The sequence below is a fragment of the Rhincodon typus genome, chromosome 35 (genome assembly GCF_021869965.1).
Source record: "Rhincodon typus isolate 14 chromosome 35, sRhiTyp1.1, whole genome shotgun sequence".
In the NCBI taxonomy this organism is placed as follows: Eukaryota; Metazoa; Chordata; class Chondrichthyes; order Orectolobiformes; family Rhincodontidae; genus Rhincodon; species Rhincodon typus.
Window position 1 is genome coordinate 3,265,275 of NC_063366.1, and position 27,966 is coordinate 3,293,240.

Consider the following 27,966-nt stretch of genomic DNA (forward strand, 5'->3'; position numbering starts at 1 on the left):
GAAGGGTCTAGGCCCGAAACGTCAGCCTTCCTGCTCCTCTGATGCTGCTTGGCCTGCTGTGTTCATCCAGCTCTACACCTTGTTATCTCAGATTCTCCAGCATCTGCAGTTCCTACTATCTCTGCAACCATTCCTATGCTGTTCTGCTGCCAGACTGAGGTTCTAACCCTATCTCTCTTTACAGTGAGTCTGTCACCTCACTGGGAGACTGCTTCACAACGAAGGTTCGTCAGATGGCGAACCATGAGAGTCTTAGGCAGAAACTTCTAGATCTTGGGACCTAGGCAGCTGGAGGCATGGCCAGCAATAGTGGAGTAATTAAAATTGGGGATACTGAAGGGACCAAAATCGGAGGAGCACGGACACCTTAAGAGGGATGTAGTGCTGAATTAATAGCTAATCTTTGCTCTGAAGCTAGCAGTCTCACCTATGAGTCAGAAGTTGTAAGTCCATGCCTCACTCCTGGACAGTACTGAGGAAGTGCTACACTGTCAGAGGCATCACTTTTGAGACTGGATGTCAGTCAAAGCACCTTTTGGTCTCTCTAGCATGGCTGTAAAATATCACCCAGCACTATTTTAGTGTGTTGGCCAACAATAATCCCTCAATAAATAACACCAAAAAAATTATCAGGTCATTATCACATTTTGAGTTTACAAATCTTGCTGTCTGCAACCATTCACTACCACATTTCCGAAATTATAACAGTAAATACTTTTTAAAATAGTTCAATGGCTGTAAAGAACTTTGGGACATAGAGTCATAGAGATGTACAGCACAAAAACAGACCTTTCGGTCCGACTCATCCATGCCAACCAGAAATCCTTAATTAATCTGGTCGCATTTGCCATCATTTGGCCCATATCCCTTCACACCCTCCCCATTCATGTACCCACCTTTTGCTGCTCTTTAAATGTTATATTTGTACCAGCCTCCACCACTTCCTCTGGCAGTTCATTCCATACTCGCACCACCCTGTGTGTGAAAAAGTTGCCCCTTAGCTGCCTTTTAAATCTTTACCCTCTCACCTTAAACCTATGTCCTCTAGTTTTGGATTCCCCTCTCCTGTGGAAAAGACCTTGACTATTCACTTTATCCACGCCCCTCGTGATTTTATAAACCTCTATGAGGTCACTTCTCAGCCTCTGACGCTCCAGGAAAACAGACCCAGCTTATTCAGCCTCTCCCTATAGTTCAAATCCTCCAACCCTGACACTGTCCTTGTAAATCTTTTCTGAAACCTTTCAAGTTTAACAACAACCTTCCTATCGCAAGGAGACCTGAACTGAACACAGCATTCTAAAAGTGGCATGACCAATGTCCTATACAGCCGCAACACGACCTCCCAACTCCTACAATGCACTGGCCAATAAAGGCAAGCATTCTGAGGAAGGGTCCCGGCCTGAAACATTGACTTTCCTACTCTTCTGATGTTGCCTGATCTGCTGTGTTCTTCCAGCTCCACATTGTGTTGACTCTGACTCCAGCATCTGCAGTTCTTGCTATCTCCAAGCCTTCTTCACTATCCTGTCTACCTGCAACTCCACTTTCAAGAAACTATGAACCTGCACTCCAAGGTCCCTTTGTTCGGCAACACTCCCCAGGACCTTACGATTAACTGTATTAGTCCTGCCCTGACTTACCCTATGAAAATGTAAAATATCGAGATTAAACTCCATCTGCCATTCATTGGTCTATCTGTTCAAGATCCCATCTGGTGAAAGGCCCTCTGTAAATGCAAGTCTTCTTTGCTTTTCTAAGCAGATGACAGAAATCAGTCGCTGGAAGGTCTTGTCGGGATTTGAAAAGACAAGCATCATCCAAATAACAACGCACAGAGATAATAACCAGCTCCCAAAACACACACAAACAATAGGAAATCCGGAAGAATCCTTAGGCATTCTGCACCTCCCAGATAATGATACCTCACCTTCTCATATTCAGAATGAACAAAACTCAGCCTGGAAATCAGAAGGGAAATGCTTCCAATAAACACACTCAATATCCAACACACAGCTCCAGTCAAACAGTTCAGCACAAAGCACCGAGTAAACAGCTCTCTCAGCTGGATCTTCTCACACAGCATAAGGGACATTTCCACCCCTGATTGCCCACAGGATAGTCAGACTGCCTGAAGATTGGTGTGGATATTATGGGATACAATTTGTATAAAAGCTGCTCCTTCACTCACCACCTCCTCACTTGTTTTTCAGTCCCTATAGGAAGTGAACCAGCTCTGGAAGAGGAAGAGGAGAGAATGGGCAGAGTGGGTGGGCTCTCTGATTGACGTCTCTCACAGTCAATCCAAATATTTCTGCAGCAACATGAGTTTACTGAAGCTTGGGAAACTGACCGGTGAAATGGAGGTGACTTTAAGCATCAGATCAGGTGGGGATTTAAACTTGTCAGTGTCCCATCTGAATAAAACCTCACTTATTGCAGCTGCTGTCTCAGTTCCCCTGGTAAATGTTTGACAGAGATTTCTAGTGTGGGAATAGCATTCTTCATCCTCAGAGGCTTTCAAACTGACAACATCGGTGTGGGTTTGTAGCCTCGGATGTGTTTGACAGCAGATCAGAAGAAGACCCACAGCATCCAAGGAGCGATATGCAGTGGTGGGAACAGCACGTGCACAGGAGGGAGGGACACATGAATAATCCATTGAATTGAATTAGGTTTATTAACTATATATTGACTGTAATTCTTACTATATTTATAATAATTCAGGATGCTCAACCTTTTATTAGGACAGCGAGATGCAGAATTTTAAGAGATTGGAGGCTTGCTGTTCCTGTTTTTTTCACACACAGGCTGTCGAACTGTCCCAGAACCAGTCAGAGAGTTGTTGTCATTGCTGAGTATTCCCGACCGACACAAATGGTTCTGATTTTAAAAAATTCAATCGGCTATGTCTGGGAAAAACTGCCCTGAACCACACACACAGTGCCCATTAGTGTCCAGCAGCTTCCCCCATTTCTTGAACAAAGCAACAATGTAAATACAATGTGTTCCAATAATTTGTTTTAATTACATCGTCTCCTTCCATAGATCTTAGTTTAAAGCAGTATCCATTTCCCATTTTGGTCCTCAATCCAAAAGTAAAGAAAAATAAAAATATATAGTCTTTACAAATGGACATAACTTCCATTTAACACTCATGATACAATCCATAGAATAATGTGTGGAAACAGGCCGTTCTATCTCCCAACCCTTTCCTTGTAACCCTGCATTTCTCATGGCTAATGCACCTAACCTACAAATCCCTGAACACTATGGGCAATTTAGCATAGCCAATCCACCTAACGTGCACATCTTTAGACAATTACTGCTGGATCACACTGGTAAAAGCAATAGAAACATGAATAAACTCTCAGCCATAATCTGGTTGTTGTTGTGTTGTCAAGGAATTTAACTAAAACAAACATTTTAAAAAATTGTGCATGACCACTTGAAGCAGTTTTATTTCAGGGAAATACATTGTGATCTGATTGGCTTCATGTTCACTGCAGTGTATAAACATCGTCTTCACTCACTTTATATGTTTGTGTTTCAATAAATGGCAATGGAGAATACTTGTACAGGGACACAGAACCTGAGGACTTACATTAGGTCCTGGCAGCAACGGTATTCTGGAATTGGACTTGAACTCAAAAAACCCTGGGTGACATTCTGGTGCAGTACTGAGGAGAGGAGGAGAGAAAGGGAGGGGTGGGGACATGGAAGGATTTGAAAACCAAACTCAAAATCTTCACTAAAACTAAATTAACATGGGACTTTCCTGGGAAGAGTGGGTTATTTCTTGAACTTTATTCTTGACACACTGTTAGAACTATGTCCAAACAATAGAACGTTTCAAGGTTGGGGAGTCCAAAACCAGACAGCATGAGTTTAAGGGGAGAGGGGAAAGATTTTAAAGGGACCCGAGGGGCAATTTTTTCATAAACAGGGTGGTGGGATAATGGAACAAGCTGCCAGAAGGAGTGGTGCAAGCAAATACAATTACAACAATTAAAAGGACATTTAGACAGGTACATGCATAGGAAACGTTTAGAAGGGAGGGGTGGGGACATGTAGGCAAATGGAATTAGTTCAGTTTAGGAAACCTGGTCGGTATGAACAATTAGGGCCAAAAGCTGTCCATGCTATATGACTTATGACTCTATGAAGGAAAGCAGAATGGTCCATCAGCAGTCCTCACTGAAGACAGTCCCTTAAGATGTCCAGTCCAGCTGACACCAGGAACTTTACCACCTTTCACAGCTTTCGGAACCCAGACATAAAAACAACACTGACACCTGCAGCTCTCACCAGTTACTTTTTTAAACTTTCAAGGAAAAGCGTCTCTATACAGTTTTAGGACTTAAACCCTTAGAAACTGATCCTAAACCAAAAGAATTAACAGGTATTGTCAGCCATGGCTCAGTTAGCCCTTTCATTTCTGAGCCGGAAAGTTGTGAATTCTAGTCTCACTCCAAAGATCTGAGCCCTGAAGTTGTCATGTTATGGTTTTTGAGAACAAATGTTTATGAAATAAGATATTCACATTACACTTCAAAAATCACTTCATTGGCTATCAAGTGTCTCAATTCTCTGAAGTTGTGAAGTATGTAGAAATGCAAGTATTTCTTTTCAAGAGATCTGGAATGTTGAATGACAAATAGAAATTATAAACCCACTGTTGGCGAAAGTATCCCACTTCATGGTGACACTGACCAACAGATTGTGTACAAGGCTCTTACTATAGGATCATGGGTGTTCCAGCGAATAGGAGTGCACCAAGCTGATAAATCAGGTAGATATTGGTTTAAACTACAAAAAAAAAACACTGCTGGTTATGAATCTATACAGAAGACTGATAAAACAACAGAGAAACATCACCACAATATTAATCTTGCACCAAATTTAGAATCAAGCCAAAATAACAAAGCATTTGAAAATGACTCAAAAATTTTCCCAGAACATGAAATGAATCTTGGAAGAGTTTATGGTGAAAATATCACACTGTTATCATATGATGGGCTGAGAGAACTCAGGTCTGCAGAAACTCATCCCCATTCCCTCACCAAACTCAGGATAGTCACCTTCCCGAACAGGAGAATACAAATATTCCCAATGGTATTACTCAAACAATCAGCACTTGAAGAGAATCTGTCTATAATTCACATTCCCAACTAAAGCAGAATTTGATTCTAATCCATACCCACTTTTCAAAGTACAGAGACACAACATTACAATTGGAGCCAGATTGAAAGAATATGAGGTCAGGAAGACAGGTAGTGCAGGACCCCCAAGTATATCTCACTCTCCAGAAAATGGTGGATAAATTCAGCAAGTCTGGAAGCATCTGTGGAGAGAAGAGACAGAGTTAACGTTGAGTCCAAAATCACATTAGACTCGGAATATTAGCTGAGTTTCTCCAGTACTTTCTGTTTTATGTCAGATTTCCAGTAAATTCAGTAAGTTATTTTATAGTTAGTACAGGATCCCTGAGTGTATTTCGTTCTCCCACCAGGGCTGAGCTCTGAATCCTGATGGAAGTGCTGGTTAATCTGCACAACATAGCCAGTCCATGACACAGCTACCTCAGTTGTATGGGAGATGCAGGTTATTGGGATAACAAAAGTGATGCAGGAACTCACCCATTCTGCTCTCATGACCCCTTCCAAACCTACGACCTCTCCCACCCCCGAAGGACAAGAGCAGCAGATGCATGAGTATACTACCAACAGCAAGTTACCTTCCAATCACAACCATCCTGACTTAGAACTATACCACCATTCCTTCACTGTCACTGGGGACACTGTCCATTCCTAACAGGATTGTAGATGCACCTATGCCCATAAGACTGAGGAGTTGGTGGCACTGTGGTATGGTCACTGGCCTAGTAATCAAATGGACCCAGGCTCAAATTCCACCATAGATGATGGTGAAATTTTTATCCACAAAAATCTGGAATTAAATGCTAGACTAATGGTGATTATGTAACAATTGTCAATTGTTGTAAAAATCTATCTGGTTCAGTAATGTTCTTCAGGCAAGGAAATCTCCCATCCTTACTCAGTCTGTTCTACATGTGACTCCAGACTCACAGTAATGCAGTCAACCTATAACTGCCCTCTGAAATAGCCCCAGCATATATGCCATTCAGATCAATATGGGCAGTAAATGCTGGCAGAGCCAACAATATCCACACCCATGAATAAATAAAAATCAAGTTCAGAAATGTGACTTACCACACCTTTTCAAGCGTGATTAAGGATGGACAATAAATCCTGGCATAAGCAGTGACACCCACATCCCATGAAATAACTTCTTTAAAAATTCAAGATTTGACAGGGAAATATGGGGGATGTTTCTGCAGTTAGAATCCAGGCTGGTATGTGTAATGATTGGGGCCAAGTTGGCCTCATTAACTATGAGGTTCTTTATTGGGCTGTTAACCTGGGTCAGTCAGGAAAGCCTTGAACACTGAGCTGACTGGCCACAGCCAGTGTACTCTGCACTAAATAAAAAAGGTGACTTGATGATGGGACCTGGCCCCTGTGCAGTTATTTCAGTGGCGACAGGAGAAAACAGGATGTACCTGAAGAATATTTGCTTGCAATTGTCATCTTGGAGTTGGGGTAAGCATTTCTAGCATCATGCCTCTATTTGGGAAGCTTGACTTATTTGACCCTGCTGTTGAAGATTGGGCCCAGTATGTCAAAAGATTGTGATATGTTTTTCTGGACAAATGACATTGGGGCAGATGAAAAGCATTGAGTAATCCTTCTGACTGCTAATGGATCTATGGCATTTTTGACTAAAAGGGGCTTAACTTTCCCAGAGGCACCAATACACTAAAACCTTCCACCAGGGAGTCAAAGTTGGTTAAGGAATATTTTGACCCCAAATCTCCTCTAATCATGAGACGCTATCGGTTTTATTCAGTTGTTAGACAACCAGGGAAATTTGTATCACGATTTTTGACGAGGTTATGACGACTGGCAGAGGCATATGATTTTGGGCTAAGTCTGAATAAGATGCTAGGAGACCGTTTAGTATGTGGTATTAATGATGTCACCGTGCAGAAGCGCCTACTAGCTGAAGCCCAATGGACTTCAAAGAGACACTGCAGCTGGCCTTGTCATTAGAAAATGCAGCAAATGGAGCATGGGAACCTAATGAAAGAGGACACCCTCACCTGTCCAACTGAGCCTTGGGAACGCCACTTGAGTGTAGGCAATTGCAGAGCCTCACACAGGGCATATCCTGAGCAGAGGGACCCTGGGCTAAACCACAGCAGAACCCCACAAACAAGCCTAGCCTCGGCCAAGTGGCTAAAAGATTCTTCAGGATATGGGCCGGCAAGCCATTGTAGTTGCTGCTGTTATGCAGGCTCAAGACAGCAAAGGAATCCTACAAGGCCTGACTTGAGTAGGAAAACTCGGAGGCCAGTACCCAGGAGAGTGCACACCCTGGAAAGTTCCTCTACATGTGGTTTGGAACAATTAAATTGCTTAGTGACACCTAAATCGGAGCCAATTAAAATTAATGTTTGGTTAAATAGTCACCCAGTTCCCATGGAGGTCGATACCGGCACAGCTGTGTCTGTAGTTGCAGAATTTCTCTTAAACAAGATTTGCTCAGGACTCCAATCTTTAAGCTTGCACAAGACCTCAGCCAGAGTGAGAACATGCACTGGGGAAGTGTTGCAAATTAAGGGTACGACTTTGGTTCCAGTCTCCTGTGAGAAGTAGTTGATGCAGTTACCACTGATGGTAGTGAAAGGCTATTGCGGCGGAATTGATTGAGAAAGATTCACCTTATTTGGCTCAATATTTTTCAATTGGAAAATGGCTGTCTCAGTGAAGTCCTAGTGAAATATCAAGGAGTTTTTCAAGAGGGGCTTGGGACTACCAAAGGGGCCAAAGTCAGTTTATATCTTGACCAGGATGCAATTCCGAGATTTTGCAAGGCCCACCTGGTGCCATTTGCCTTGCAGCAAAGTAGAGGTGGAAATCAGGAGGCTGGAGAGGGAAGGAATCATCAAACCAGTACAGTTTGCAGAATGGGCAGCGCCGGCCATACCGATAGTGAAGCCTGATTGCTTGGTTTGCCTTTGTGGGGATTTTAAGCAAATGGTAAATCGCTTCTCACAGCTAGATAAATACCTTTGCATAGAGGACTTGTATGCAAAATTGGCGGGGCGGGTGTTGCTGTCCTTTACGAAGCTGGACATGAGCCACACCTACTTGCAATTGCAACTGGATGAGGAGTCCTAGAAATATGCTACAACGAATACCCATAAGGGATTATATCAATATACAAGACTGCCATTTGGGGTATCATCAGCCTGCGCTCTTTTCCAGCGGACCATGGAAAACATTTTACAAGGCTTCCCCAAGTTGCTATTTATCTGGATGATGTACTAATAACAGGTAAGACCAATAAAGAGCACTTGGAGAACTTGGATATAGTGCTTGAATATTTCTTCCAGGCGAGCGTATGCCTTAGATGGGAAAAACGTGTTCCAGGCGCCCCAAGTGACCTACTTGGGTTAAAGAGGGGACAAAACCAGATTTCACCCATTGAGGGCAATCAAAGGAGCCCAGCCCCCATGTCTGTACCAGATCTTAGGTCTTTCCTTGGGTTAGTGAATTATTATGGAAAATTCATTGGTAACCTGGCCTCCATCTTGGCACCCTTACACCTGCTATTATAAAGGGATCAGCTTGGAAATGGTTGCAAAGCCAAAAGCAGCCTTTAGGAAAGTGAAAAAGCAGCTATCATCATCTAAGGTGTTGGCCCACTATGATCCGAAGCGAGATGTCGTGCTGACTACACACCTCCCTGTATGCATCAGGGTAGTGTTGGCTCACTGGTGGCCCAACGGAGAGAAATGCCCGATAGTGTATGCTTCGGCTGATGCCAAACGAAGTAATCCTAGATAGAGAAGGAAGGTTTGGCAGTCATCTTTGGTGTGAGGACGTTCCACCAGTACCTTTATGGATGGGATTTGTCATGGTCACAGATCACAAACCCCTGCTAGGAAGGAAGACAAGGCAGTGTTGCCCATAGCTTCCGGTAGAATTTGACATTGGGCCCTTATCCTCAGGGTGTTCAAGTTAGAACAGCGTCCAGGAAGCTGCCTCCCACTGGCAGATACTCCACCAGTCGTGCCTTCCCTGGAACAATCCGTTTTGGTTTTAAACTTCTTGGACACCCTTCTAGTCACCGCAGACAATATCCGACTGTGGACACATAAAGATCCTATCCCAGTGAAACTGAAACAGCCAGTGATAATAAGGAGAATAGAAGGGCCATCACAACCAGGATTGAAACATTTTTGGACCCAAGGAGACCTGATCCCCGTGGAGGACAGCATATTACTGTAGGGGAAAAGGGTGACTGTCCCGAGTAAAGGTCACCGCCAGAAACTGGCTGAAATCCACCAGGGTCATCCAGAGGTTTCCAAGATGAAGATGCTGGCAAGAAGCTATGTCTGTTGGCCAGGGTTAGAAGCCAACATAGCTGCGTTGGTGGGGCAGTGCCCAGAGTGCCAACAAGTTCAAAAACTGCCACCAGCGGTACTCTCACATTCATGGGAATGGCCAGGTAAACCCTGGACTCAGTTGTATGTCGACTACACCAGTCTTTTCATGGCATCAATGTTCCCAGTCATTGTGGACGCCCATCCAAAGTGGTGGATGTGCATAAAGTTCATTTAACAAACTCAGGAATGATGATTGAGAAGGAGCATCGTTCGCGAAACACGAACTCCCGGAAGTATTGGTCACGTCATTTACCAACAGGGAATTCGAATATTTCCTAAAATCCAATGACATTCAGCACGTAAGGGCAGCTCCATACCATCCATCGTTCAATGGTCTAGCAGAAAGAGCAGTCCAAACATTGAAGGCAGTCTTAAAACATTGTCAACTCAGACCAAACTGTCCTGGTTCTTGTTCGATTATATAACCACCTGACACGTAACAACAGGGATAGCTCCAGTAGAGTTGCTGATTGGGAGAAAACTCCACACCAGGTTAAACCTGGTGGCACGGTGGCTCCGTGGTTAGTACTGCTGCCTCACAGCGCCAGGGATCTGGGTTCAATTCCAGCCTCCGGTGACTGTCTGTGTGGAGTTTGCACATTCTCCCCGTGTCTGCGTGGATTTCCTCCAGGTCCTCCGGTTTCCTCTCACAGTCCAAAGATGTGTAGGATAGGTGGATCAGCCATGCTAAATTGCCCATAGTGCCCAGAGATGTTTAGGTTAGGTGGGTTAGACATGGGAAATCAGGGGTAGGATAATGGGTTTGGTGGGATGCTCTTCAGAGGGGCAGTGTGGACTTGTTGGGCCGAATGGCCTGTTTCCACACTGTAGGGATTCTATGATCTATGAAACCTGATATTTCCAGACCTCTTGGGTAGGGTGAAATGGCAGCAGTAACTCCAATGCTGGAAACACGCCTCCTCTAAGTGAGAGAGACAGTTTAATTCAGGGGATGAAGATTGGTATCAGAACCATGGAAACGGTCCTGTATGGGTATGAGGCGAGGTTGACGCAAGGTCAGGTCCTGTGTCTTAAAAAGTTCGGGTAGGTGGTACAGTTGTGAACAAACACATGGATTAACTGAAAGCCGTTACCTTGCAAACAGGGCAGGAGCAAAACCTACCTGGCCCTGAGAACACCAGAAGGCCTGTCAGAAACCACAGGTGCTCTCCCTTCATCTAGTGTCGAGATACCTCAGAGTCCAAAGTGGATGCAGCCTCCATACTGTTACTGCCGGAAGAAGGAGAGACCATTCCAAGACATTCCAGTTGCAAGAGACCAGCAATGCCACCTGTGTCTGAGTCTGAGTTGGAGGTACTGGACCTGGGGCGAAAGCATCTCAAGAGAAGCTAGAAACGAAAGACCAGGCCTGCATCCTCAGACTTAGTTGGGGGTGGAGTGGGGGAGTGGTGGGGGGTGGTGCAGTGTGGGACGGAATGTAGTGATTGGAACCAGGTTGGCCATGTTAACTGCGAGGATCTTGATTGGGGTTGTTAACCTGGGCCAATCAGGAAATCCTTGGCTGACCAATATAACCAGGAGATGTTAAAAAAAAAAGGATATACAGGAGATTAGAATCTCCTCAGTTGAACACTGACTCCGAGCTGGCTGGGCACTGGTAAATAAAAGGGTGACTTAGTGACAGGACCCAGCCTCTGTGTGGTTATTTCAGTATGTTTACCCTCCTGTTGTCAGGGTCAAGAATACTACGAAATATGAACAAACTGCGGATGCTGGAGATTTGAAAGAAAAACAGGAATTGCTGGAGAAACTCAGCAGGTCTGTGGGAAGAAAGCAGAGTTAACCTTTTGAGTCCAGTTAAAGTGTAGAGAGTCAAAATTGTAGAGGTACTGGCTATCCTTTTCCAATCTTCCTGAAACTCAGGAGTGTTTCCAGAGAGCTGGAGAATCAGAAATGTTAGACCTCTGTTCAAAAGTAAATAGTAAAGATAAGCGCAGCAATTATATACCAATCATTTACCATTGATGATGTGAAAGTATTTTGTAATAATAATTCAGGACAAAATTAAAAAACATTTGGGCAAATGCAGGGAAATGTACAAAATCTCAGATATAGTATGGTGTAGAAGGAGGTCATTCAGCCCATCGTTCCTGGTTCCTTCCTTTCCATTGTGTTCAGGAGATACAATGACTGTATGAAAGCTTTCTTGTGCACCTCACAGCTGAATGGTTTCTCCACAATATGAATGTTTCAGTAATTTCTGAGTATCAATGAGATTGTGAAAGCCTTGTCATACAGCTCACATTTAAATGGTCTCTCCTGTGTCAATTCTCTGATGGATCAGAAGCTTTGATGAGATGGAGAAGGATTTATCACGTGCATCATATATGGATGGTTTCTCCCTGGTGTGAATATGTTGGTGCATGTGGAAGCTCAATAACCTTGAGAATGATTGTCTGAACACCTCATACACAAATGATTTTTCACCTGTGTGAATATGCCTGTGTTTCACCAGGGCTGATTGTATAAACTCCCTGTTACAGACCTCACAAGTAAACAGTTTCTCCACTATGGGTGAACTTATTGGTGAATCACAAGCATTAATGCTTGATCATACACTTCATACTTGAATGGCTTCTCTTCCATGTAGTTGTCTTTGTATTTAATGTTGTACATAAGATACACTTTCTATGTCAGGAGATAGTTCTGAGCTTGTGGAGCCCTCCACTCACACACACTTGATTGTATTGACTGCTGTGGGTCTCCTTTCTCTGATCTACTGTCAAAAACATTGGGCTCAGGCCCACAGCTGCTTCCATGCACCTGACTTCAAGCCAAAACAACTCCAGGCCTACAGCTGCTTTCCTGCACTGGACCTCCAGCCAACACTGCTCTGGGTTCATTGCTGCCTCGCTCTAGGTGTCTTTTCCCTAGGGTGGGAGATTTCAAGACTGGGGGCATACTTTTAAGGTGAGAGGAGAAAGATTTAAAAAACACGAGGGGCATATTTTATTACACAGAGAATGGCTCATGTATGGAATGAACTTCCAGAGGAAGAGGTGGATGCAAATACAGTTACAACATTTAAAAGACATTTAGATAAGTACATGAATAAGAAATGTTTGGAGGGATATGGGCCAAGCGCAGGCAAGTAGACCTAGTTTTTGGGATTATGGTTGGTACAGACTGGTTGGACCAAATGGTCTGTTTCAGTGCTGCATGACTCTATGTCTCTATGACATCGGAGGGATACACACCCCACACTGATATTGTTAGAAGGAAAGTCTCCGAGGATGAAGAGTTCTATGCCCACTCTACAGTCATAGAGTCACACAACAAGGAAACAGACCCTTCAGTTCAACTAGTCCACACTGACCAGATTTGCCTAACTAAACTAGTTCAATTTGCCTGCATTTGGCCCATATTCCTCTAAACCCCTTTCCTATTAATATACCTGCGGCCCAAATGTCTTTTAAACGTTGTAATTGTTTCTGCATCTACCACTTCCTCTGACAGTTTGTTCTATATGTGTGAAAAAGTTCCCCTCAGATCTCTTTTAAATCTTTCTCTTCTCACTTTAAACCTATGCCCTCTAGCTTTGAAGTTTCCTACCCTGGGGAAAAGTTCTTTGTTATCCTCCCTACCAATGCCTCTTATGATTTTACAAACCTCTATAACATCACCCCTCAATCTCCTACACTCCAGGGACAAAAGTCTCAGCCTATCTAGCCTCTCCTTATAACTCAAACCTTTCAGGCCCTGTAAATTTCTTGTAAATCTTTTTTGCACCATTTCGAATTTAATATTTCCTACCTATAGTAGGGCAACTAGAACTATACACAGTACTCCAAATGTGGCCTCACCAATGTCCTTTACAGCCACAGCATGACGTCCCAACTCCTATTCTCAATGTTTTAACGTCTTCTTAACTACTCTGTCTACCTCTGACACCATTTTCAAGGAACTATGTACCTGCATGCCTCAGTCTCTCTGTTTGACGACATTCCCTATGATCCTACTATTAACTCTGTAAGTCCTGTCCTAGTTTGTCCTACCTAAATATAACATATATGTTGGTATGTATTGGGCCACAAGGGGACAAAATATGGTTGCATATAATTCTACTGCTGCTGATGTTCAACAGCATCTCATAGGTACCCATTTTTGAACTTCTGTTTGAAATTTATTCCATTTAGCACTGTGATAGTGTTACACAGCACAACGGAAGGTACATTTAGTGTGAAGAGTTGACATTAACTTCACAAGGGCTACACAGTGGTCACATGAATGCCAGACCATAAGGTTTCCTTCCCTAAATGTCATGAGTGAAACAAGAAATTAATATGGGAATTTCATGGCCACCATTTCTAACATGAGCTTTTCAAATCCAGATTTATTCAATGGATTTAAATTCTGTTAGATGCTATAGTAGGATTTGAACTCGTGAGTCTGAAGCATTAGTTCAGGTCTTTGAATTGCATAAGCAATATTATGACTATTATGCTGCCATATCTGGTAGGGTTTTATTATTATACTGTCTGTTACTCAAAGTACTAATAATCATAACATGACAGATGAGAGAGCCACTCTTGGGACGTCTTATGATCAATTTGAAGGTATTTTCTGCTGCTGCAGAACATAAATGACTTGTATGTGACCACTAAAGACAAGACTGAAGAAAGCCATTTGGCCCATCATGTCCACATTGGCTGAATGGCTCTGTCCAGCTTAAGCCCTGGCTCCAGCCTTGTTTATTTTTAATTCAATCATGGACATGGGCATTGCTGGCTGGCCAATATTTATTGCAAGTCCCGAGTTGCCCTTGAGAAGGTGCTGGTGAGCTGCCTTCTTGAACCGCTGTAGTTTTCATGCTGTGGGTTGACCCAAAATGCCGTTAGGGAGGGTATTCCAGGATTTTGACTCAGTGACAGTGAAGGAATGGCAACATATAGTAGTCAGAAAGGTGAGTGGCTTGGAAGGAAACTTGCAAGTGGTGATGCTCCCATTTACTTCTATTCTTAATCTTCTAAATGGAAGTGTTTGTGGGTTTGGAAGGTGCTATTGAAGGATCTTTGGTGAATTTCTGTCCTTGTAGGTCGTACACACTACTGCGTCTGAGCGTCAGTGGTGGAAAGAGTCAGTGTTCGGGGCTGTGGTGACAATCAAGCATTTCCTTCGTCCTGGATGGTGTCAAGCTTCTTGAGTGTTGTTGGAGCTGCACCAATCCAGGCAAGTGGGAGTATTCCATCACAGTCGATACGAAGGTGGGTCACGTTGTGGACAGTGCAGAGGCCTGTGCAGAGGGTCATTGATAGAATGCAGAGCTGGGCTGAGAAGTGGTCGATGGAGTTTAACTCTGAAAAGTGTGAGGTGATTCATTTTGGAAGGACAAACTTGAAAGCAGAATACAGGGTTAATGGAAAGATTCTTGGCAGTGTGGAGGAGCAGAGGGATCTTGGGGTTCATGTTCACAGTTCCCTGAGAGCTGCCACCCAGGTGGATAGAGTTGTTAAGAAGGCATATGGTGTGTTAGCTTTCATTAATAGAGGGATTGAGTTCAAGAGCCGTGAAGTTTTGCTCCAGCTATACAAAAGCCTGGTTCGGCCACATCTGAAGTATTGTGTCCAGTTCTGGTCACCTCATTACAGGAAAGATGTGGAAGTGTTAGAAAAGGTGCAGAGGAGATTTACCAGGATGTTGCCTGGAATGGAGGGAAGGTCTTACGAGGAAAGGTTGAGGGAGCTACGGCTTTTCTCTTTAGAACGATGAAGGATGAGAGGTGACTTGATAGAGGTGTACAACATGATCAGAGGTATAGATAGAGTAGACAGCCAGAGACTTTTTCCTAGGGTGGAGGTAGCTTTTACGAGGGGACATTGTTTTAAAGTGAAAGGAGGTAGATATCAGGGAGATGTCAGAGGTAGGTTCTTTACTCAGAGAGTGGTAGGGGCGTGGAATGCATTGCCGGAGAGGGTAGTGGAGTCGGCCTCATTAGGGACATTTAAGCGGCTATTAGATAGGCATATGGATGATAGTATAAGGTAGCGGTGGAGGTTAGATAGACCTTAGGTTTAGGATAAAAGTTCGGCACAACGTAGTGGGCCGAAGGGCCTGTACTGTGCTGTACAGTATGTTCTATGTTCTATAGTCCTGACATTTATCTAGTAGATGGTGGACAGGCTTTGGGGAGTCAGGAATTGAGTTACTCACTGCAGTGTTACTAGCCTCTGACTTCCTCTTGTAGCCACTGTGTTTCTGGTCAATGGTAACTCCAAGGATGTTGATAGTGAGGGATTCAGTGATGACACAATCGAATGTCAGGAGCCAGTGGTTAGATTGGTTGGTAATGGAGACGTCATTTGGCTGAAATCTCTGTCAAACATTTCCCAGGGGAACTGAGACAGCAGCTGCAATAAGTGAGGTTTTATTCAGATGGGACACTGACAAGTTTAAAGCCCCACCTGATCTGCTGCTCAAAGTCACCTCCATTTCACCGGTCAGTTTCCCAAGCTTCAGGAAACTCATGTTGCTGCAGAAATATTTGGATTGACTGTGAGAGACGTCAATCAGAGAGCCCACCCACTCTGCCTGTTCTCTCCTCTTCCTCTTCCAGAGCTGGTTCACTTCCTATAGAGACTGAAAACCAAGTGAGGAGATGGTGAGTGAAGGAGCAGTCTTTATACAAATTGTATCCCATAATATCCACACCAATCTTCAGGCAGCCTGACTATCCTGTGGGCAATCAGGGGTGGAAATGCTGTGTGAGAAGATCCAGCTGAGAGAGCTGTTTACTCGGTTCTTTGTGTTTGACTGGAGCTGTGTGTTGGATGTTGAGTTTATTGGAAGCATTTCCCTTCTGATTTCCAGGCTGAGTTTTATTGATGGTTCGTTCCTGAATATGAGAAGTTGAGGTACCATTATCTGGGAGGTCCTGAATGCCTGAGGATTCTTCCTGATTTCCTATTGTCGAGTTCTGTGTGTGTGTGTTGGAAGCTGGTTATTATCTTGCGCATTGTGAATGGTCATTTCTATCTTGTGTGTTTGAATGTGGATGTTGTTGTCTCTTCAAATCCTTCCAAGACTTCGCGTTACCGTATCTCTCTAACCTCATTAGAAAATAAAACAGAGTTGTATTTGTGTAAAGCTTTTTATGACTACCTACAAAACCATTTTGCAGCCAATGAAGTACTTTTGAAATAGTTATTCTTGTAATTTAGGCAGTGTGACAGCCTGTGTCCAGAGCATGTTCCCACAAACAGCAATTTGATAATGGTCAGATCATCTGTTTTTTTAACGTTGCTGATTAGAGATTAATGTAGGCCAAGACAATAGTGACACCCCTCAACCACCATGGTATCTTCTATCCCCACCTCACAGAGAGCAGAAGGGACCACATTTGAAATCTTATCTGAAAGACGGCTCCTCTGATATTGCAGCTCTGTCACACTCCTCTTGTATTTGACTTTCTATGATTGGTTCTTCATTACCATTCCTGGCTCTCATTGTCATTTCCTGATGTGGATCAGAGACCAGTCATGCCCTGCCTCAGCTCATCGGCTTGTGAAACCCACATCCATACTATTCCAGTGCTCTTGTGGTTGCTCTCATATGCCCCTTGCCCTAGCAACTCCCTACCTAAGGAGTTGGGTTGCGACTGGGAACCGTGTGGCGGGGGCTGAACAGGTGGGCCGTTTCCTGTAGCGATGGCGGATTGAGCATGGGCTGGTGAGGCAGCGGCAGCGGGCGCGGGCCTTTCGCATGTTGGTGGCGGCAGCGGCCTGCTGGGTGTCTTAGTGGTTGGAGCAGCGGCTGCACCGTTGTGGAGATGGGACTTGGGACTCTGAGATCTGGACTTTCGTTTCTTCCTTGCTTACCTTTTAGCTCTGTTAAATCTTTTAATTCTGGTTTTTGTAACCAAGTGGGCACCAGTGAATGGCGACTTTGTGCACTTTTCACTGTACATTTGTATTCCTATACTTAGTGCTTGTGACAAATAAATAAATAAAACTAATGCATTGTAAACCTGAGTTCATCCAAAATTCTGCTGCCCTTTTCTTCATTGCTGCTAAAACCTGTTCCCCAATCAGCCCTGTGCTTGCTGATCTACATTGGTTCCTAGTCAAACAGCACCTCATTTTTAAAATTCTCTTGTTTTCAGATTCTTTCATGACCTTTTCCTTCCCGATCTCTATATTCGTTATTTCAATTCAGCTGCCGTACGTAAAGACACACTTATTGAAATTTTTTTCATGCCTTCTTTCAAGAGTTTACCTGAGGGCATCACGCTTTCCCCAAAGCCTTGGTTCTGTGGTTGATTTCGGGTGTGTACTGTGAGTGAGTGCAGTGTGTGTAATTTCCCAGGATAAGAACCCTTCAATCAACTACACTGAAGCAATATTTTCCCCAGCTTCTGACTATTCCTGCATTGTGCTTCCTTCAAATATTTTCTAAATCAAGGAAAGATGTTTCAAAATCTCCACTGAATTAACATTTCTGTGCATTTTTTTTAATGTTAAACATCTCTTCTTAGGATAAAACTGATCTTCACCAGCTTGACTCAAGCTCATAGTAAATTGAGAGTCTGTTTTACACGTGTGAGTTTTTTCACATAATTTTGGAAAATGAAAGGAGAAAATTCCAAACTGTGATTCAAACATTTCTATGACTTTTTTTTAGATTACTCGCTGATGGGCATGGTGTAAGCATTACAGTACGTGGGAAGGTTGGGGTCTGGGTTGAGGAAAGAAAGTAGTCATGTAGTCTGCTACTGGACATTATCCACTGCTGGGAATGGAGGGTGTGTGACAGTGAAATGAAGAAAAAGAAAGGACTTGTATCTGATACCCACCCCACGCCAAAACACACACACACACACAAATAGCAAATTCACACTCACTGTGGAATAGTCTCTAACTGAGGAGTCAGCCTCTTCAGCAAAGGAGGAAAGGAAGTTGGAAGAAATAATGTTTCCTTTTCCTGTTTTACAGAAGAATTGCACTGTACGACACCAGAGAATACAGAGAGGATAGACAGCACAGATAGATCCTGACCATCACCCAAGGAACAACTTCACGACGACATGAACAAGAAACCAAATGAATGTGAGAAACATGATCAGGTTTGCACACAGTCATCGACACTCAGGAATCATCAACATATTCAAGGAGTCAAGAAGCTATTCAGGTGTGAGTTGTGCAAAAAGTCATTCTCGAAATCGTGCAACCTCCACAGGCACCGACGCACACACACAGGAGAGAAGCCATTCACGTGTGAGGTGTGTGATAAAGCATTTGCAGACTTATCGACACTCCGTGCACACCAACCTATTCATACAGGAGAGAAACCAGTCAAGTGTGAGGTGTGTGATAAATCCTTTTCACAGTTAAGGAGCCTCCTGGTCCATCAGAAGATCCACACGAGGGAGAAACCTTTCAAGTGTGAGGTTTGCAGTAAAGCTTTTGCGACTTCTTCGAGCCTCCTGAAACACCAGATGATTCACACTGGAGAGAAACCCTTCCAATGTGGTGTTTGTAAAATGTCTTTCATCCAGTCCTCTGATCTCCTGAGGCACCAGAGGATTCACACAGGTGAGAAACCCTTTAAATGTGACCTCTGTAACCGAGCCTTCAGACAGTCATCGACCCTTGTGGATCATCGTCGTATTCACACGGGGGAGAAGCAGTTCCCATGTGAGGTGTGTGACAAGTCTTTCTCGAGGTCCTCATACCTCCTGCGACATCAGAGGATTCACACAGAGTAATTCTTCAGCTGAAATGGTTATGAAAAGAATCTCAACTAAACATTGAATCGTCTAAAACACCAATGACTCCGTATTGGTGAGAAACTTGGTCCATTAATCCATTCACACAGGGGAGAATCACTTCTGGTGTGAGTTCTGTAATAAAGTCTTCACAATGTGTCAAACCTCCAGGAACATCAGCAAACCTACATGGGAGACAAAAACATTCCCAGTGTCTGGACTCTTTCACCCCCTCCTCTCTCACCATACACCATTGTCTCCACATGGTCTTGGAGAAAGGTCACCTGATTCTATTACACTGTCTGTGTTATTTACCTCCAATGCCCACACAGGAAAGCTGTCGTTCCAAAGCACTGTCTGTCTCAAATCTCTCCATCATCAGTCCAATCATTTCAAGAAGATTCAACCTTTGACCAGGTCACCAAACATCACCAAATGAAGACAACAATATATATATAGAAGCTCAGCATCCTTTCAGTGCAGCATCAAGTACAAGTCACTCACTGACTCTCATTTTGACCAAGAAGACAATCAGATACTCAGTGGTTAGAAAGGCTTCTGATCGACCAGCACAAGGACCCGGAGAGGAGCCATTTCTGGGGTAGTAATGGAGGTATTTCAATTAGCCTCGATGTCTGGTCTCTGAAGGAGGAGAATTAGCCAGGAATCCTGTTCCTCATCAGTGAGCCCAGCTGGGAAGTCATGACGAGGGCAGGATGTGTTTTGGCTGTGACAGTCTCCATTGTCTCACAACATTCACTGTCTGGCTCTCCACATGCTGAATGGCCCTGCACAGAGCACTAGAGACCAATCAATATCCGTAGTCTGTCTTCCAGGAGAAATTAGAGGGAATGTGAGAGGACAACAGCTTGCATTTACATAGCAACTTGATATAGTAAAACGTAGATATGTAGTCAGATGAAAATTAACACAGAGACCAAGAAGGAGTATTAGGAGAGGATGAACAAAAATATGATCAAAGAGGTGAGTTTAATAAGGACTCAAATGAGAGAGAGAGATAAAGATACAAAGAGCTTTAAGAGGGAATTCTAGAGATTTCATAATACTCAATGAGCATCTTTCCAAGCAGTGTTAATACGGAGAGGGGTAGTCTATATGGAAAAGGAACTCTTTAAGTGTGAGATTTACATTAAAGTTTGTGCACTTCTTCGAGTCTTCTGAGATATCGGAAGAATCACACAGGGTGTGCATGGTGTGTGACTGAGTCTTCAGCCCTTGAACTACTTCCACTCTCTCCCCATTGCAGATTCCTCCTCTTCAATAATCCAGTTCCCTCTTGAACACCTCAACTGAACCTGCCTCTGACACCCTCTTAGACAGTACATTCCAGATCCTAACTCAGGCTTTCTCAGATGATGGATCATGACCTCCAGTGATATTGCCAGCTGAAATTTTGGCATTGTGATCTCAGGCAGTGATATCTGCCATGGAGCTGGGACTGAATTCTAATAGCTGTGCAGCTCCTTTAAATTATCATGGCTTTTCACTCATTGGCGGGTCCTACAGATCCAATAAGATCAGCCTAAATCACATCCCCTGCTGAAAAACCTAACAGCAAAGTAGGTGCTTTTGATTTAAAATCCCTGTTTACCATTTTTACCTCCCTCATTTTTCCTCATGTCACCATTGATTTGCCAATTACTGAAAATCTGTATTTTCTAGTTTTCAACTCTTCCACCAATGAGAACAATTTCTTCCTCTATAATCTGTACAGAACCCTCATCAGTTTGAATATAAAAGAAGTCTCGACAGTCTTGAGTTCCTTCAGCCCATCATAGCTCGACATAATAATGGTGTGATATGTTCACCTTATGCTCTTCCAAGGTTGATTTCATATTCTGGGAAAGATCTTGAATCATTTTCAAACGCTTTGTTATTTTGGTAAACTCAAATTTCAGGTTACTTTTGTTGTTTATTTACTGTTTGTATAGATACAAAACCTGTAATAAATTAACTTTGCATCTTAACCAAAAGTACGAGATTTGTTAGCCTGATGTGTTCATATTCACTGAAACACTCAAGGTCCAACAGTAAGAAAGTCCTGTTCACAATATATGGTCAGTTCTGCTCCTATGATGCTGCTGGGCCTGCTGTGTTCATCCAGCCCTGCACCTTGTTGTCTCGGATTCTCCAGCATCTGCAGTTCCTACTATCTCTACTTTCTCTATCAATGGGTTTATAATTTCTAGTTCTCAAGAAGAAGATTTCCTAAGAAACACAGATTTGCATTTATATATCAACTTTTGCAATTTTGGGCTATAAAAAAGAACTTTACAGCTAATGAAGTGCTTTTTAAAGTGAAATGTAAATATTTCATTTCATTAGTCATAAGTTCCCATAACTGGGATGTATTAGCCTGTGGAGTGACAAATGAGCATACAACCTTTCTTTTGCAGAGTTTAGTGCGTGAACTGAACCACAGCTGGCAACAGCCTATAATATTTCTGTTATATATGGATACAATTTTTAAGGGGTTCAGTTTAAACTGACAGCTTGAAAGTTTGAGGAACACAGCAGGTCAGGCAGCATCAGCGGAGTAGGAAAGTTGATGTTTCAGGTTGAGACCCTTCTTCAGGCCCATTTCTGAAGAAGGATCCCGACCTGAAACGTCAACTTTCCCACTCCTCTGATGCTGCCTGGCCTGCTGTATTCGTGCAGCTCCACACTGTTATCTCTGCCTCCAGCATCAGCAGTTCTTGCTATCTGTCAGCTTAAAAGTTTGATTTGATTTAAAGTTGTAACTAGTTAGAGCCTGCAGGTGTCAGTGTTGTCTTTTTTATCTGGATCCCCGAAGCTATGAACGGTGGTAAAGTCCCTGGTGTCAGGAGAAGTGAAACTGGTGAGTAAAAGTGAGTAGACTCCAGGAGTGAGGAACAAACTACAGACAAGACACTGACAGAGGATCCCCAAATCAAGAAAAAAAAACATCTTAAATCCTACAGGCTCCAATACAGCCACATTCCAGAATGACTAACTGAAAATCTCTGATGTTCATTGGTAACACAGGTCACTGTAGATGTGAAGTGTCTGTAAGAGTCTATCCCTCTATTTGCTCAGCTCCTGCTTCCCAAACCAACATCCAATGATCTCAATGTCAGTGATCCAGTCTGAGTGACTGAGGCAGGGGCATTTTGGTTTAATCTGACATTCCAGGGATTGTTTAATTGGAGCTTGACTCTGTATCTAACCCATGCTATAACCTCCCTGTGAGTATTTGATGGAACATTGTCAAGGTGGAGAGGTTATTGCATAGAGTCACACAACATTGAAACAGGCCCCTCAGCCTTCCACGTCCATGACGACCAACAAACACCAAACTACATTAATCCCATATAACTGCACTTGGTCCATAGCCTACTCTGCCCCAGCTCATCCAGGTGCTTCTTAAATGTTGCAAGAGTATGTGCCTTCATTACTCTCTCAGGCAGCATATTCCATATTTCTATCACCCTTCAGTCGAAAACCTGTTTCCTCAGATCTAAGCTACTTACTCCTAACCATAAACGGATGCCTTCTGGTTTTAGATCCATCTGTCATGGGGAAGAGATTCTCATTACCTACCCTGTCTCTGCCTCCCATAATAATGTACACCTTAATCAGAATACCCCCTCAGCCTCCTCTGCTCTAAGGAAAACAAACCCAGCCTATTGAGTCTCTCCTCATAAGCAGATATTTCCATCTCGGCAGCATCCCAGTAAATCTCCTTTGCATCCTCTCCAGTGCAATCACGTCCTTCTGTTAGTGTGATGACCACAGCTGCAGACAATATTCCATCTGTGGCCGAACCAATGTTTTATAAAGTTGTAACAAGACTTCCTACTCCTATATTCTACACCCTGGCTAATGAGGGCAGGTATCTTGTATGCCTCCTTCACCACACTGTCTGCCTTTGCTGATACCTTCAGGGATGTATGGACTTATACACCAAGCTCCGTATTTTTTCCTCAGTACTCTGTAGGGACCTACCATTCATTGTTTGTATCCTTCCCTGATGAGACCCCCCAAAATGGATCACCTCACACCTATCAGGATTAAATTCCATTTACCATACCACTACCCATTTTACCAGCTGATCAATATTAGGTTGTAGCTTCAGACCATTCCCCTCACTATCACAACAACAACTAATTTTCGTGTGGTCTGCAAACTTACTAATTATATCTTTTACATTCACATTCAAGTAAAATGTAAATGTTCATGTAAATAACAAAAAGCAAAGGTCCCAGCACTGATCCCTGTGGTACACTGCTGTTCCCAGGCTTCCAATCAGAAAAACAATCCTCCACCATCACTCTTTGCAACCTATTTGCAAAATTAGAAAGCCAATTTTGGATCCAGTTTACCAACTTGCTTTGGATGCCATGAGCCCTCACCTTTTGAACCAGCCTTGGATGTAGGACCTTGTCAGAGACCTCATTGGAGTCCATGTTAACCACAGCAACTGCACTAATCTCATCAATATATTTAATCACCATTTCAAAAAAAGCTCATTAAGTCGGTCAGACAAGATCTCCCCCCAGCAAACTTGTGCTGACTATCCCTCATCAATCCCTGCCTTTCCAAGTGCTGATTAATCCTGTCCCTCAAAATTGACCACTGATGTCAGACTAACTGGTCTTTACTTACCTGGCCTTTCCCTGTTGTTGTTCTTGAGCAAAGGAATCACATTAACTATCCTTCAGTCATCTGGTACTTCACTTGTAGCCAGTGAAGTGTTAAACATTCCCCCCGGGACCCCTTGCATCCCATAGCAACCTGCGATACACCACATCAGGCCCTGGGGATTTATGCACCTTTATGCCTGCTGAAACATCTAATCCCTCCTCATTAATCTTAACATGCTGTAGAACCTTTCCATGCTTTGGGGTTTTTCTTTATCTTATCTGCTAAAGATATTTCATTGCCCCGCTTTATCCTCCTAATGTATTTTTTAAGCAGCCCCCTATACTCTATATTTCTGAAGGGTCTCTCCTGTTTTCAATGCGCTGTACCTGACATACGCTTGCTTCTTTTTCTTTATCAAACTCTTGATTCCCTTGACATCCAGGATTCCCTGGACTTGCTGCCCTTGCCTTTCACTTTTAGAGGAACTAGCTGGCCCTGAATTCTCACTGTTCTACTTTTAAAAGACTTCCACTTTCCAATGACAGACTGTCTACAAGAAGCTGCTTCTAGTCAATGTTTGCCAGATCCTATCTAATGATACTGAAATGGCCTTCCCCAGTTTTTGGTACTTAACTTCTGAACTGTCCTTATCGCTTTCCATATGACTTTAAAACTTACAGATGCTCCATAGTGAGTCCATCTGCAGCTCCAGCTGCTCCATGTGGCAAATCAAGAGCTGCAGCTGAAGACACTTCCTGAATACGTGGTCACCGTGGACAGTGGAAATCTCTGATTTCCCACATATTGCAGGAGGAGCATTCCACAGGGCCAAGTTCTCCTGTCAATGTGATCCTAACCAATGACAAAAAATAAACTAGAAACCATTACTCACTTTACCAACAACTCACCAATTCAGATTTCTCATAGTCTCTCTATATATATTCCTACAAAATTACAGACTATAAAAAGAAGGACTTTACACTCTGTTTCCCTTTTGGTATGGCTCTCTCAGTCCCTAAAGCTGTTTCTTAAGCAGCCATTCTGCTCGTCCTCCATCTCTCTTTGAAACTTGACATTGCCTCAGGAGCTCTGCTCTTCTGCTGCTGCTTGCTTGAGCCTCATCCCTCAGGCTTTTATGCAGAAGCTCCGCTGCCACTGTTCCCCTTCAAGTGCATGTCTGAGCATTCTTTTTCTGTTGAGGGTTTCTATGAGTTCCAGTCACTCACCACCCTCAAGGCAAAACAAATTACTCCTCAACTCCTCTCTAATCCTTCCATCAATTACTTTAAATCTCTGCTCCTGAATTATCGATCTCTCTGCTCAGGGAAATAAGACTGAAATAGTCACGGAGTCATAGAGATATACAGCACGGAAACAGATCTTTCGGTCCAACTCATCCATGCCGACCAGATATCCCAAATAAATCTAGTCCCTCGTCTAAATTTGCCAGCATTTGGCCCATATCCCTCTAAAGTCTTCCTATTCATATACCCATCCAGATGCCATCTAAATGTTGTTTATGGACCAGCATCCACCACTTCCTCTGGCAGCACATTCCATACACATACCACCCTCTGCATGAAAAAGTTGCTGCTTAGCTCCCTTTCCCCTCTCATCTTAAACCTATACCCTCTAGTTTTGGACTCCCCTATCCTGGGGAAAATACCTTGATATTTACCCTATCCATGCCCCTCATGATTGTGTAACCATCTATAAGGTCACCCCTCAGCCGCTGACGCTCCAAGGAAGATAGCCCCAGCCGATTCAGCCTCTCCCTGCAGCTCAAACCTTCCAAACTTGGCAACATCCTTGTAAATCTTTTCTGAATTCTTTCAAGTTTCACAACATCCTTCCTATATCAGGGAGACCAGAATTGCACGCAGTATTCCAAAAGTGGCCTAACCAATGACCTGTACAGCTGCAACATGACCCCTAACTCCTATACTCAATGCACTGACCAATAAAGGCAAGCGTACCAAATGCCATCCTCACTACCCTGTCTTCCTGCGATTCCACTTTCAGGGAACTGTGAACCTACATTCCAAGATCTCTTTGTTCAGCAACTCCCAGGACCTTCTCATTAAGTGTTTCGGTCCTGCCCTAATTTGCCTTTCCAAAATGCAGCATTTATCTAAATTAATCTCCATCTGCCACTCGTCGGCCCATTGGCCCATCTGATCAAGATCAAGTACTCTGAAGTAACCTTCTTCATTGTCTATTACACATCCAATTTTGCAAACTTACTAACCATACCGCCTATATTCACATCCAAATCATTTACATAAATGATGAAAAGCAGTGGACGCAGCACCGATCGTTGTGGCACACTGCTGGTCACAGGCCTCCAGTCTGAAAAGCAATCCTCTACCGCCACCCTCTGTCTTCTACCTTTAAGCCAGTTCTGTATCCAAATAGTTCTGTATCCTCGATTCTGTGTGATCTAACCTTGCTAACCAGTCTACCATGAGGAACCTTGACAAACGCCTTGCTGAAGTCCATATAGATCACATCTGCCCTGCCCTCATCAATCCTCTTTGTTACTTCTTCAAAAAACTCAATCAGGTTGGTGAGACACAATTTCCCATGCACGAAGCCATGTTGACTATCCCTAATCAGTCCTTGCCTTTCCAAATACATGTAAATCCTGTCCCTACACCTACCAGTCTTGCCCTTCACCCTAACAAGAACATACTATCTCTGGACTCTCATTATTTCATTTATGAAGGCTTCCCATTTTCCAGCCGTCTCTTCACCTGCAAACATATGCCCTCCAGTCAACTTTTGAAAGCTCTTGCCTAATACCATCAAAATTTGCCTTCCTCCAGTTTAGAACTTTAAGTTTTAGATCCGGTCCATCCTTTTCCATCATTATTTTAAAACCGATAGAATTATGGTCGCTGGCTCCAAAGTGCTCCTCCTCTGTCACCTCAGTCACTTGCCCTGCCTTATTTCCCAACAGTAAGTCAAATTTTGCTCCTTCTCAAGTATGTACATCAACATACTGAATCAGAAAATTTTCTTGTACACACTTAACAAATTCCTCTCCAACCAAGCCCTTAACACGATGGCAGTCCCCGTCCATGTTTGGAAAGTTAAAAGCTCTGACCATAACCACCCTATTATTCCGACAAATAACTGAGATCTCCTTACAAATTTGTTTCTCAATTTCCCACTGACTACTGTGGGGTATGTAGTACAATCCCAATAACGTGATCACCCCTTTCTTACTTCTCCCCATAAGCTGCCTCTGTCATTTCCCTCCCTTCCACGAGCCTGCCTGGACAAATGTCCTGTAATGCTTCCCCTGAATTCCCCTCATTCTGAAGTCACATCTTTCTCTGGTTTCTTTCTTATCTCTCCTCATGCCCTCTCTGAGCTCATCTTGTCCATGTCTCCCATCTCCTGTTTCCTCGACTCTATTCCACCTAAACTGCTGGTCCCATGGTCGCTGATCTTGTACATGGTTCTTTATCTTCAATACATTGCCGTGCTCTTTTGTTATCACCCTTTTCAGAAAAAAAATCGTTGCAGTCCTCACAACAGCCCCACCCCTCCTCTCTATCTATTTCCCAGCTCCCTTCCTCCTCCCCATTTCTGAAGAAGGGTACTGACCTGAAACATCAACTTTCCTGCTCCTCTGATACTGCCTGGCCTGCTGTGTTCCTCCAGCTCCACACTGTTTTATCTCTGACTCCAGCATCCACACTTCCTGCTATCTCTTTGCAGACCTCTGTCCTTGCAAATTAGTGCCCCATCTCCAACCTCCCTTTACTTTCCAAAGTCTAGAACATATTGTCGCCTCAAATCCTGGAAAGGGAAGGTTCGTAGTGAGTATCATTATGGAGACATATCCCACACTGATGTTGTTAGTTTAAAACCTTCCAAGGATGAAGAATGCTATTCCTACACTAGAAATCTCGATCATATACCAGGGGAACTGAGACAGCAGCTGCAATAAGTGAGGTTTTATTCAGGTGGGACGATGACATGTTTAAATCCCCATCTGATCTGCTGCTCAAAGCCACCTCCATTTCACGGGTCAGTTTCACAAGCTTCAGGGAACTCATGTTGCTCCAGAAATATT

General features: G+C 43.5%; 1 protein-coding gene and 1 pseudogene across 3 annotated transcripts in view; one reads left to right on the top strand and one right to left on the bottom strand.

Annotated features, from left to right (window-relative positions):
• The window catches only part of LOC109920598, a 70,073-nt pseudogene that overhangs the window by 33,773 nt on the left and 8,334 nt on the right, over positions 1 to 27,966 (top strand).
• LOC109920601 (zinc finger protein 271-like) overlaps positions 1 to 27,966 on the bottom strand; it is a 73,345-nt gene that overhangs the window by 19,358 nt on the left and 26,021 nt on the right. The window lies entirely within an intron of this gene.